This window comes from Heterodontus francisci, chromosome 3, assembly GCF_036365525.1.
Source record: "Heterodontus francisci isolate sHetFra1 chromosome 3, sHetFra1.hap1, whole genome shotgun sequence".
NCBI lineage: Eukaryota > Metazoa > Chordata > Chondrichthyes > Heterodontiformes > Heterodontidae > Heterodontus > Heterodontus francisci.
In genome coordinates, this window is record NC_090373.1 from 148,889,974 (window position 1) to 148,902,289 (window position 12,316).

General features: G+C 47.0%; 1 protein-coding gene across 1 annotated transcript in view; it reads left to right on the plus strand.

Moving 5' to 3' along the window:
- The first annotated feature begins 2,049 nt into the window (after positions 1-2,049).
- Positions 2,050-12,316, plus strand: part of cep162 (centrosomal protein 162) — a 196,931-nt gene continuing 186,664 nt past the window's right edge. Inside the window, exon 1 of the mRNA XM_068026864.1 lies at positions 2,050-2,279. The gene's annotated coding sequence lies outside the window, so the exon portion shown is untranslated. The remainder of the gene's footprint in view (positions 2,280-12,316) is intronic.

Genomic DNA, 12,316 nt, shown 5'->3' on the forward strand with positions numbered 1-12,316 from the left:
GTGCAATTCTTTTGCAGGATGTCTTGTAGTTTGGAACACATATAAAACATGTGATGGCACTACGACATAGGTATGCGGTCCCTTGGTTTTCATGGAATCTATCAATCATTTAGGCGTAAATGTACGGGTCATGATTAAGATGTTTGCAAATGGTACAAAAATTGGTCGTGTCCTTGTTAGTGAGGAAGAAAGCTGTAAACCGCAGGAGGACAGCAATTGACTGGTAAGATGGGCAGATAAGTGTGAAATGGAATTCGATCCAGAGAAGTGTGAAGTATTCCTTTTAGGGAGGGCAAACAAGGCAAGTAAATACACAATAAATGGTAGGATACTGAGAATGTAGAGGAACAGAGGGACCTTGGAGTGCATGTCCACAAATCCATAAAGGTAGGACGATAGGCAAGGTGGTTAAGAAGGCATCCAGGATACCCTCCTTTATTAGCCGAGGCATAGAATGCAAGAGCAGGGAGCTAGAACTGTAGAATATACTAGTTAAGCCACAGCAAGAGTACTGCGTACAGTCCTGGTCACCGGATTACAAGAAGGGTGTGATTGCACAAGAAAGGGTACAGAGGAGATTTACAAGGATGTTACCATGAATGAAGAATTTTAGCTATGAGGAAAGACTGGATACACTGGGGTTATTTTCTTTGGAACAGAGGCAGCTGAGGGGAGACTTAATTGAGGTGTATAAAATTATGAGGCGTCTAGATAGGGTGGATAGGAAGAACCTATTTCCATTAGCAGAGAGCTCAATAACCGTGGGACGTAGTCTTAAAGTAATTGGTAGAAAGATTTGAGGAGAGTTGAGAATTTTTTTCACCCAGAGGATGTTCGGAGTCTGGAACTCACTACTTGAAAGGGTATTAGAGGCAGAAACGCTCATCACATTTAAAAAATACTTGAAAATGCACTTGAAGTGCTGTAGCATAACCCACTATTGCCTTCTCCTTCGTATGCTTATCTAACTTTCCTGTAAATGCATCTATACCATTCGCCTCAACTACTCTCCGTAGGAGGGAGTTTAAAATTCTTTCCACTCTCTAGATATAGAAGTTTTTTCTGAATTCACTATTTGATGTCTTGGTGACTATTTTATGTTGATGCTCTCCAGTTTTGCTAGACCCCATGAGTGGAAACGTATTTTCTGTTCCTACTCCACTATAACATTTTTAAAGACCTCCATTAGGTCACTCCTCAGCCTTCTCTTTTCAAGAGAAAAAGAGACCCAGAGTTCTGGTGTCATCCTTGTGATTTTTTGGCACCTTCTCCAGTGCCTCTGTAGCTTTTTTTTATATATGCTGACCAGAACTACACACAGTACTCCTAGTATGGTCTAACCAAGGTGCGAAATAAGATTAGCATAACTTCCCTGCTGCTGGAAATTGATATGAGGCTGGATCGTATCTTTTAGGCTGGCACGGACAGGATGGGCTGAATGGCCTTCTTCTTGGCTGTAACCATTCTATAATTCTGTCTCAGTGCCACACGTTCCGCGTAGGGCCTAAAGATGACGACACAATTCAGAAAAAATGCCTTTGTGACGTTTCCCAACTCCCTGCTTCCAGCGCCGCCGTTTCGAACTGAATCACCCGAGTTATCTGAATTTGTCCCCTGGCGGTGTCCGTCACCTGGGCAAACAGTTTGCTGCTCGCGGCGTCCTGTTGCCTTGCAACGTGAACGAACTCCCAACGGCTGCTTATGAGTTGTCCTCAGCTTTCAACCCAGAAAGCCGGATATTAGGGTAAGCAGAAAATCCTCTTTTACTCTACCGCGAGACTGAAAACTCAAGACTTTTGGGTTTTACTTTAAAAAAAAGGGTTCTGGCAAGGCGATTACTGGTTCGGAGTTGAGAACGGGAAAATCCCGCCCCCGCTTCTTGGCGATTGGTACAAAGTGGCTGCGTGCTGGAGAACTCTGGATGTTGAGTGGCTGGCTGCTCCCGTCAATCAATTCACGTCGCCGCCTCTTTCGAACCTTCGACAAATCGGCTTTGTTTGTGACGCGGGCAGAGGCTGTCAGCCAATGACAGAAGGCTGGGCTGGTAGGAAGCGTTCAGTATTGTTGCTTGGTGCCATGTAAAGCTCGTAGTTGCTTGTCGCATTCTGTGGAATAACAAGGGGGAAAGTGCAGGAAGAGGGCCCTGCAGGACCTCTTAAAACTCTACATCCATGAATGAGTAGTTGGTGCATTTAACAACTAAATGTTTCAGCTGGACATCAGAGCCCAGCACAACTGGGATGCGGTTTGGCGAGGTGGTTGACGGTCCAATTCAAGCGGTAGGTTTAAGAGGCTTTTCAATGTGTAAGAGAGATGCAACAAGATGAAGCGGTATAGGGAGTGAGAGTTCTAGTGTCTGAGCTGGCTGGTAGAAATGTGAATTGATACATTTTGAGAGAAGGAATAGTGAGAGGCAATGTAGACTAAATGGCACAGTTCTACAGAGTGTGCAGGAACAGAGGGACTGGGAGTTCGTGTGTATGTCATTTGAAGGGCATATTGCGAGAGTGGTTAGTAAAGCACATGGAATCTTGGACTTCATAAACAGAGGTATTGAGTGCAAAAGCAGGGAGGTTATGCTGAACCTTTTATAAAATTCTGGTTAGTCCAGAATGAGAGTATTGGGAGTTCCGATGAAGGGTCACTGACCCAAAACGTTAACTCCGCTTCTCTTTCCACAGATGCTGCCAAAGCTGCTGAGTGGTTCCAGCATTTCTTGTTTTTATTTCAGATTTCCAGCATCCACAGTATTTTGCTTTTATTATATGAGAGTATTGGGTCCAGTCCTGGTCATCGCATTTTAGGAAGGTCGTGAGGGTCCTTGAGAGGGTGCAGAGGAGATTTACTGGAATGGTCCCACGGATGAGGGATTTTAGCTACAAGGTTAGGTTGGAGAAGCTGGAGTTGTTCTTGCAACCAAGGAGATTGAGGGGTGATTTGATAGGGATGTACAAGATTCTGACTTTTCTGATTGGCAGGATGTGACAAGTGGAGTCCCGCAGGGGTCTGTGCTGGGGCCTCAACTTTTTACAATTTATATCACTGCCTTAGATGAGGGGAGCGATGACATGGTAGCTAGATTTGCAGATGACTTTAAGCAGGGCTTTAAATTAAATAGTGGGGGGGAAGGGTTTAGTTGCATGGAAAAATAGGAAGTTAAAGGAGGAGGTAGGAGTGCAGGTTAGTGGTGAGACTGATGGTTCCCAGAAAATAAAAGGAAGGGACAGAATGTGTGAACATCACCAAGGAATCGTACAAGAGTAGGGAAATTTAATAATAGAACGAACTTAAAGGCTTTGTATCTGAATTCGGAATAAAATAAATGGGTTAACAGCGCAAATAGAGATGAATGGGTATGATGTAGTGGCGATTACTGAGACGTGGTTGCAGGCAAACCAGGTTTGGGAATTGAATATCCAAGGGCACTCGGTATTTTGGAAGGAAAGACAGAAAGGAAAAAGGAGGTGGTGTAGCTTTGTTAGTGAAGGAAGCGATCAGTGCTGTAGTGAGAAACGATATAGGCACTGGAGATCAAGGCGTAGAATCAGTCTGGGTAGAAATAAGAACTAGCAAGGGGAAGAAGTCACTGGTGGGAGTAATCTATAGGTCCCCAAACAGTAGTTCCACAGTGGGGCACAGTCTTCTTCTTCTTTGGCCTCCTTGTCTCGAGAGACAATGGGTAAGTGCCTAGAGGTGGTCAGTGGTTTGTGAAGTAGTGCCTGGAATGGCTATAATGGCCAATTCTAGAGTAACAGACTCTTCCACAGGCACTGCAGATAAAATTGGTTGTCGGGGCTGTTGCACAGTTGGCTCTCCCCTTGCGTTTCTGCCTTATTTCCTGCCAAATGCTAAGTCTCTTCGACGTGCCACTCTTTAGCCCCGCCTTTATGGCAGTCCGTCAGCTCTGGCGATCACTGGCACGACTTGTGGTCAATGTCACAGGACTTCATGTCATGTTTGCAGACGTTTTTAAAGCGGAGACATGGACGGCCGGTGGGTCTGATACCAGTGACGAGCTCGCTGTACAATGCGTCCTTGGGGATCCTGCCATCTTCCATGCGGCTCACATGGCTAAGCCATCTCAAGCGCCTCTGGCTCAGTGGGGTGTATATGCTGGGGATGTTGGCCGCCTCGAGGACTTCTGCGTTGGCGATATGGTCCGGCCACCTGATGCCAAGGATTCTCCGGAGGCAGTGAAGATGGAATGAATTGACAAGTCGCTCTTGACTGACATATGTTGTCCAGGCCTCACTGCCGCAGAGCAAGGTACTGAGGACGCAGGCTTGATACGGAACACAAAAGTCCAGGTGTGTCAGTGCGCCATTTTCCCACACCCTCTTGGCCAGTCTGGAGATAGCAGCAGACGCCTTTCCCATGCGCATTTTGATTTCTGCATCGAGAGACAGGTTACTGGTGATAGTTGAGCCTAGGTAGGTGAACTTTTGAACCACTTCCAGAACGTGGTCGCCGATATTGATGGATGGAGCATTTCTGACATCCTGTCCCATGATGTTCGTTTTCTTGAGGCTGATGGTTAAGCCAAATTTGTTGTAGGCAGCCGCAATCCTGTCGATGAGTCTCTGCAGACACTCTTCTGTGTGGGATGTTAATACAGCATTGTCCGCAAAGAGGAGTTCCCTGATGAGAACCTTCCGTACTTTGGTCTTCGCTCTAAGACGGGCAAGGTTGAACAATCTGCCATCTGATCTTGTGTGGAGGAAAATTCCTTCTTCTGAAGACTTGAACGCATGTGAGAGCAGCAGGGAGAAGAAGATCCCAAACAGTGTAGGTGCGAGAACACAGCCCTGTTTCACGCCACTCAGGATAGGAAAGGGGTCTGATGAGGCACTGCTATGCGCAATTGTGACTTTCATATGGTCATGGAATGAGGTGATGATAGTTAGTAGCTTTGGTGGACATCCGATCTTTGCTAGTAGTCTGAAGAGACCACGTCTGCTGACAAGGTCAAAGGCTTTGGTGAGATCTATGAAAGCAACGTGGGCATCTGTTGCTTGTGGCATTTCTCCTGTAGCTGGCAAAGGGAGAACAGCATGTCAATGGTCGATCTCTCTGCTCGAAAGCCGCACTGTGCTTCAGGGTAGAGACGCTCAGCCAGCTTCTGGAGCCTGTTTAAAACGACACAAGTGAAGACTTCCCCACTATGCTGAGCAGGGAGATTCCACGGTAGTTGTTGCAGTCACCGCAGTCACCCTTGTTCTTATAGAGGGTGATGATATTGGCATCACGCATGTCCTATGGTACTGCTCCCTCATCCCAGCACAGGCAAAGCAGTTCATGGAGTGCTGAGAGTATAGCAGGCTTGGCACTCTTGATTATTTCAGGGGTAATGCCGTCCTTTCCAGGGGCTTTTCCATTGGCTAGAGAGTCAATGGCATCACTGAATTCTGATTTTGTTGACTGGTCGTAAAGCTCATCCATGACTGGCAGAGACTGGGCTGCATTGAGGGCGGCATCAGTGACATTTTCCCTGGACTACAGTTCTAGGTAGTGCTCCACCCAGCGGTCCATTTCCTTGCGTTGGTTAGTTAGTTAGTTAGAGATACAGCACTGAAACAGGCCCTTTGGCCCACCGAGTCTGTGCCGACCATCAACCACCCATTTATACTAATCCTACACTAATTCCATATTCCTACCACATCCCCACCTGTCCCTATATTTCCCTACTACCTACCTATACTAGGGGCAATTTATAATGGCCAATTTACCTATCAACCCGCAAGTCTTTTGGCATGTGGGAGGAGACCGGAGCACCCGGAGGAAACCCATGCAGACACAGGCAGTACCCAGAATTGAACCCGGGTTGCTGGAGCTGTGAGGCTGCCACTGTGCCGCCCTGATCGTGTCCCCTGATTTAGACTTGAGGGGGGCAATCTTCCTGATGGTTGGCCCAAAAGCTTTCTTAATACATTCCTCTGATGCTTTGGTGTCGGAGAATATGACTGCATATGTGTTGCCAGTAGTCATTTGTACAGCGCCTGGCTGTTCTTTGTGCAGCGCTTCTGGCTACTTTAAGTGCTACGGATGTTAACTCGCTGGGGGCTTTCTTGTAGTTCAACAGTGCAGTGCGCTTAGTGGCTATGACAGGTTCCAGCTCTTCAAAGTGAGATTGAAACCAGTCTGCATTCTGCTTCTCACGTTTGCCAAAGGTGGTCGTTGCTGAGTCATAGATGGTGTCTCTGATGCGGGCCCACTTGGCCTCTGCATCCCCTGCAGGAGTGTTTTGAAGGGCTTTTTCAAGTGACTTTAGAAACTTATGTAACAGCTGTGAATAAGAAATTCTGTTAGTGTTGATGTACGGGCGGCCTTTCTGCTTGGAGTGATGTAGCTTCTTTGGTTTGAGTCTAACCTTGCTGCACACCAGGGAGTGATCGGTGTCGCAGTCCACACTGTGGAAGCTGCGTGTGATTTGGACACTGTTTATAGAGGCTCACCTTGTGACGATGAGGTCCAGCTGGTGCCAACAACGTGATCTTGGGTGCCTCCATGAAACCTGGTGACAGGGTTTAGTATGAAAGAATGAGTTGGTGATGCAGAGTTTGTGATAGGTACACAACTCCAGCAGTCTCTGTCCATTGTCATTCATCCTTCCAATGCCGGAGGGCCATGAGTCATGGTCAGCCCCAACCCTGGCATTAAAGTCCCCCAGCAGGAACAGACGTTCGGTATTGGGGATGCTACTAATGATATTATGGAGTTCCTCGTAGAACTGGTCTTTAACTTCAGGTGGGGAGCAGAGTGTTGGAACGTAGATGCTGAGTAGATGTACTGGACCAGAGGCAGTGAGCAGTCGGGTGGACAGTATGCATTCTGAGCCATTTGAAGGTGGCTCTATCATGCTGAGCAAAGAGTTTCTGATGTTGAAGCCCACTCCATGCTGTCTTGGTTCTTCAGGATCCCTACCCTGCCAGAAGAAGGTGTAGTCTTGCTCTGTTAGAGATCCGCTCGCAGGAGGCGTGTCGCCTGAAGTGCTGCAATGTCCGCATTGAGTCCACTGAGCTCGATGTTAATGATGGCGGTCTTGCGAGAGTCGTTGATTTGTGTAAGGTCTTCCAACAGGCCAGGACACACAGTTCTGACATTCCAGCTTGCAAAACGAAAGGCTGGTGCCTTCTTTCCTTTTTTTGTCGTGCTGTTTGGTGCAGTGTTACAGTCCACTTGTCGGGCAATGACCCTGAGCTCCAAGCACCCATTGAAGCAGGTGAACTATGGCAGAACAGAACTTTTCTGACCGAGGGCTGCCCGGTTTGAGGCGGGCGGTCGCTGTCCAGTGAGATGCGATGACCTCTCCCACCGACAAAGGCAACCCACGCCAATTGAGCTGGACTTATAACCCGTAACTGCTGCTTTCCATGTTATTTTGGTCGCTGTGAGGTGACTATGGTGACCTCTCCATGGCGCGTGCCTGGGCAGATGTATGGAGGTTGTGAGCTGCCCAAGCATCAAAACCCCCCTCTCGGCCTTCCTAGTAGAGTTCAAAGGAGTGCAGAGCGCAACGTTTGGCACCGGTATGGCTGCAGGTACTGCCGGAAACATGCCAAAGGTGACACATGACTGCCTTAGGGGTTCCGCCCTGGATTTTCTGCCCGGGGGGGGGGGGGGGGGGAGAGGATGCAAGGGGGGAGGGGGGGTGGGAGAGGATGCAAGGGGGGAGAGGGTGCAGGGGGAATGCAGATGACACTAAAATAGGTGGGACAGTAAGTTGCAATAAGGAAATAAATCTACAAATGGTTATGGATAGATTAGATAAATGGGCCAAAATTTGGCAGATGGATTTTAACATGGATAAGTGTGACGTTGTCCATTTTGGTCAGAAGAATAGAAAGGCAAATTGTTATCTAAATGGAGAGAGACTTCAGAGTGCTTCAATGCATAGGGATCTGGGTGTCCTCGTGCATGAATCACAGAAAACTTGTTTGCAGGTACAGCGGGTGATAAGGAAGGCAAATGGAATTTTGGCATTTATTGCCAATGGAATAGAGTATAAAAGTAGGGATGTATCGCTGCAACTGTACAAGGCATTAGTGAGATCGCACCTGGAGTATTGCGTACAGTTTTGGTTCCCTTACTTGAGAAAGGATGTAGTTGCATTGGAGGCAGTTCAGAGGAGGTTCACTAGATTGATTCCAGAGATAGGGGGCTTGTCTTATGAAGAGAGATTGAGCAGTTTAGGCCTTTACTCTCTGGAGTTTAGAAGAATGCGAGGAGATCTAATTGAGGTACATAAGATGGTTAAGGGGATTGACAAAGACGTAGAGAGGATGTTTCCTCTTGTGAGGCAATCTAGAACGAGAGGTCATAGTTTTAGGATAAGGGGTAGCAGCTTTAAAACAGAGATGAGGAGAAATTACTTCTCTCAGAGGGTCGTGAATCTGTGGAATTCAGTACCCCAGAGTGCAGTGGATGCCGGGACATTGATTAAATTTAAGGAGGAGATAGACAAATTTTTAATTAGAAATGGGTTGAAAGGTTACGGAGAACGGGCAGGAAAGTGGAGTTGAGGCCGAGATGAGATCAGCCCTGATCATGTTGAATGGCAGAGCAGGCTCGAGGGGCTGAATTGCCTACACCTGCTCCTCGTTCCTATGACACATAAATAGGTAGGAAAGTATGTTGTGAAGAGGACATAAGGAGCTTGCAGACAGATATAGGTAGGTTGAGTGAGTGGGCAAAGATCTGAATGTGGGAAAATGTGAAGTTGTTCACTTTGGCAGGAAGAATAAAAAAGCAGAGTATTACTTAAATGGAGAATGATTGCAGAACTCTGAGGTGCATGAGTCACAAAAAGCTAGTGTGCAGGTACAGCACGTAATAAAGAAGGCTAATGGAATGCTATCCTTTATTATGAGAGGAATTGAAAATAAAATTAGACCAGAACTGGACCCAGTACTCTCATTGTGGACGAACCAGAGCTTTATAAAGGTTCAGCATAACCTCCCTGCTTCAGTTATACAGGGCATTGGTGAGACCACATCTCGAATACTGTGGGCAGTTTTGGTCTCCTTATTTAAGGAAGGATGTGACTGTGTTGAAGGTGGTTCAGAGGTGATTTACTCGATTGATATCTGGAATGAGCATTTTGTCTTATGAGGAAAGGTTGGATAGACTAGGCTTGTTTTCACTGGAGTTTAGAAGAGTGAGGGGAGACTTGATTGAAGTATATAAGATTCTGAATAGTCTTGAGAAGGTGGATGTGGAAAGGATGTTTCCTCTTGTGGATGAGTCTAGAACTAGGGAGCACTGTTTTAAAATTAGGGGTCACCCTTTTAGGACGGAAATGAGGAGAAATTTTGTCTCTGAGGGTTGTGCGACTTTGGAACTCTCTGCCTCAGAAATGGTGGAGGTGGGGTCATTGAATAATTTTAAGGCAGGGTTAGATAGATTCTTGTTAGGCAAGGGAATCAAAGGGGTAGATGGGAGTGTGGAATTTGAGACACAAACTGATCGGCCATGATCTTCTTGAATGGCGGAGCAGGCTAGAGGGGCTGAATGGCCTACTTCTAATTCGTGTGTTTGTATGACAGATTTACCTAAGTTAGACAAAGAAAGCTGTTCCCATCAAGCTGATTGTACAAGGACTAGGGGACATAGATTTAAGATTTTAGGCAAGAGGTATAGTGGGGATCTGAGGAAGAACTTTTTTACGCAGCAAGTGGTAATGACCTGAACTGAGAGGTGGTGGAAGTGGAGATGATGAATGATTTTAAAAGGAAATTAGTGAGCACTTGAAGGAAATAAAATTGTACGGCTAAGTGGTAAAGAGAGGGGGAATGGGACTGATTGAATTGCTCTTCAGAGAGCTAGCATGGACCTGATGGGCCAAATGGTCTCCTTCTGTGCCGTAAGGACTCTGACTGTATGAAGGCTTTGCTACTGATTAGTATGAGGGATGGAGGCAGGAAGGAATGTGCAGTAATCCAGACTTGAAAGAGTGGAGAACGCAGGCAGAGATGTAGGAATGAGTGAAGTTGAGAATTCTGAAATCAGCACACTAAAGGACAGGGAGGCACTGGGAATTGGCAAGGATTGTCTTAGGGGACTAAATGGCCCTGGAGGAGATGGAGCTCAGGAGGGCAATGAGGCGGGTACAGTAATGAGAAAAGCTGAGTCTGGAAGTTTGATGGGGTGAATGAGATGATAGTGGATGTAAGGTCGGGCAGATATAGGTGATAAAAGCAAAATACTGCAGATGCTGGAAATCTGAAATAAAAACAAAAAGTGCTGGAAATACTCAGCAGGTCAGGCAGCATCTGTGGTGAGAGAAGCAGAGTTAATGTTTCAGGTCTGTGTTCTTTCATCAGAACAGATATGCGTGATATTTGGAAGGTGCTGTTTTATTGTTGGACTGGATGTGGGATTGGAAGCTCAGACTGGAATCAAATAGAACACGAAGATTATCTGCTATAATGTTGAGCTTGAGTGCACATCCAGGAAGTGAGGGGGAAATTTAATATACTGTTTTGCAGTACAGTTTAATTTTGATCAATCAAATGGTAACTGCTGCATCTGTATAAATGATCTTATGCAGGGTAATGCAACTGTAATGTTACAAGGAGTGAGTTCCTTTATAATGAATCAGAAAAGTGGCGCAGTGGTTAGCACCGCAGCCTCACAGCTCCAGGGGCCCGGGTTCGACTCCGGGTACTGCCTGTGCGGAGTTTGCAAGTTCTCCCTGTGTCTGCGTGGGTTTTCTCCGGGTGCTCCGGTTTCCTCCCACAAGCCAAAAGACTTGCAGGTTGATAGGTAAATTGGCCATTATAAATTGTCACTAGTGTAGGTAGGTGGTAGGGAAATGTAGGGACAGGTGGGGATGTTTGGTAGGAATATGGGATTAGTGTAGGATTAGTATAAATGGGTGGTTGATGTTCGGCACAGACTCAGTGGGCCGAAGGGCCTGTTTCAGTGCTGTATCTCTAATCTAATCTAAAAGGTAAGGCAAACAAACCAGAGCTCCTGGGATATCAAAAGAGATAGTGGCTGCAATTTTATGCTTCCCCCACAGGAGCGGGCTGGTGGTGGGGGGTCGTAAAATTGGGTGGGAGATGTGGCCGTTCCTGACTCCTTCCTGCCTGCGCCACTATTTTACTAGGGGCGGCGGCAGTGAGAAATGGCCTGCCTGCCCCAGGTCAATCAAGACCCTTAAGTGCCCAATTAACTGCCACTTAAGGGCCTCCTCCCGCCTTAGGCCCCATTATCTGGTGGCCTCTTTGGTGCTCAGGGAGGATGGCGGCCCTCTGATCGGGCACCCTGTGCCCCATGGAAGGAGCCCCAACTGCCCCCACTGAAAGAAAGTTCACCTCCCAACCAACACACCCCCCAACCCTTGTCTTGCTTGGCCAATTGATCCTGGTGAGGCCCCAAAATGTACCCCTCTTCTGGGGCCGATGTCCACGATCGTGCTGTTGGCCGGGTGCAGTCTCAGCAGTGGCCAGCGCTATTGGTGACGCTATCGGGACTGAGAGTTGCCGGCCCACTGATTGGCCGACAGCTCTTGGAGGTGAGACTTCCTGCCTCAGAGAGATGGAAGTCCCACTTAAGTCCATGGGGCCTGGGGAGCCACGCCAGGATTTTATGCTCCCCAGGCCCCATGGAGGCGAATTCACCCCTGACTTTTTGGCCAGTGAGCGGGGCTTCCTGTACCACCTAAAATTCCAGCCAACGAGTAAGATGAAGCAGAAAAAGGATGCATATGACCTGTCAGGTGGATAATACAATTGGGAACCAGGCTGAATGTAGAAGGTTCAGAGGGGAAGTGAAATAGCAAATAAGAGAAGCAAGAGACTGGCAGCTAACATAAAAGTGAACCCAAAAATATTCTATAGGCATATAAATAGTAAAAGGAGGAGTGGGGTTGATTAGGGACCTAAAAGGAGATTTAAGCATGCAGGCAGAGGATATGGCTGAGGTACTAAATGAGTACTTTGCATCTGTCTTTACCAAGGAAGGAGATGCAATCAAAGTCAAGAGGAGGTAGTTGAGCCACTGGATGGGCTAAAAATTGATAGAGGAGGTACTGGGTAGGCTGGCTGTACTTAAAGTTGATAAGCCACTAGGACTGGATGAGATGGATCCAAGGATACTGAGAGAAGTAAGGGTAAAAATTGCGAAGGCATTGGCCATAATCTTCCAAGCCTCATTCCTACAGTGGTGGTGCTAGAGGACTGAAGAATTGCAAATGTTACACCCTTGTTCAAAAACGTGTAAGGATAAGTCCAGCAACTACAGACCAGTCAGTCTAACCTCCATGGTGAGAAAGCTTTTAAAAGCGATAATTCGGGACAAAATTAAGAGCCACTTG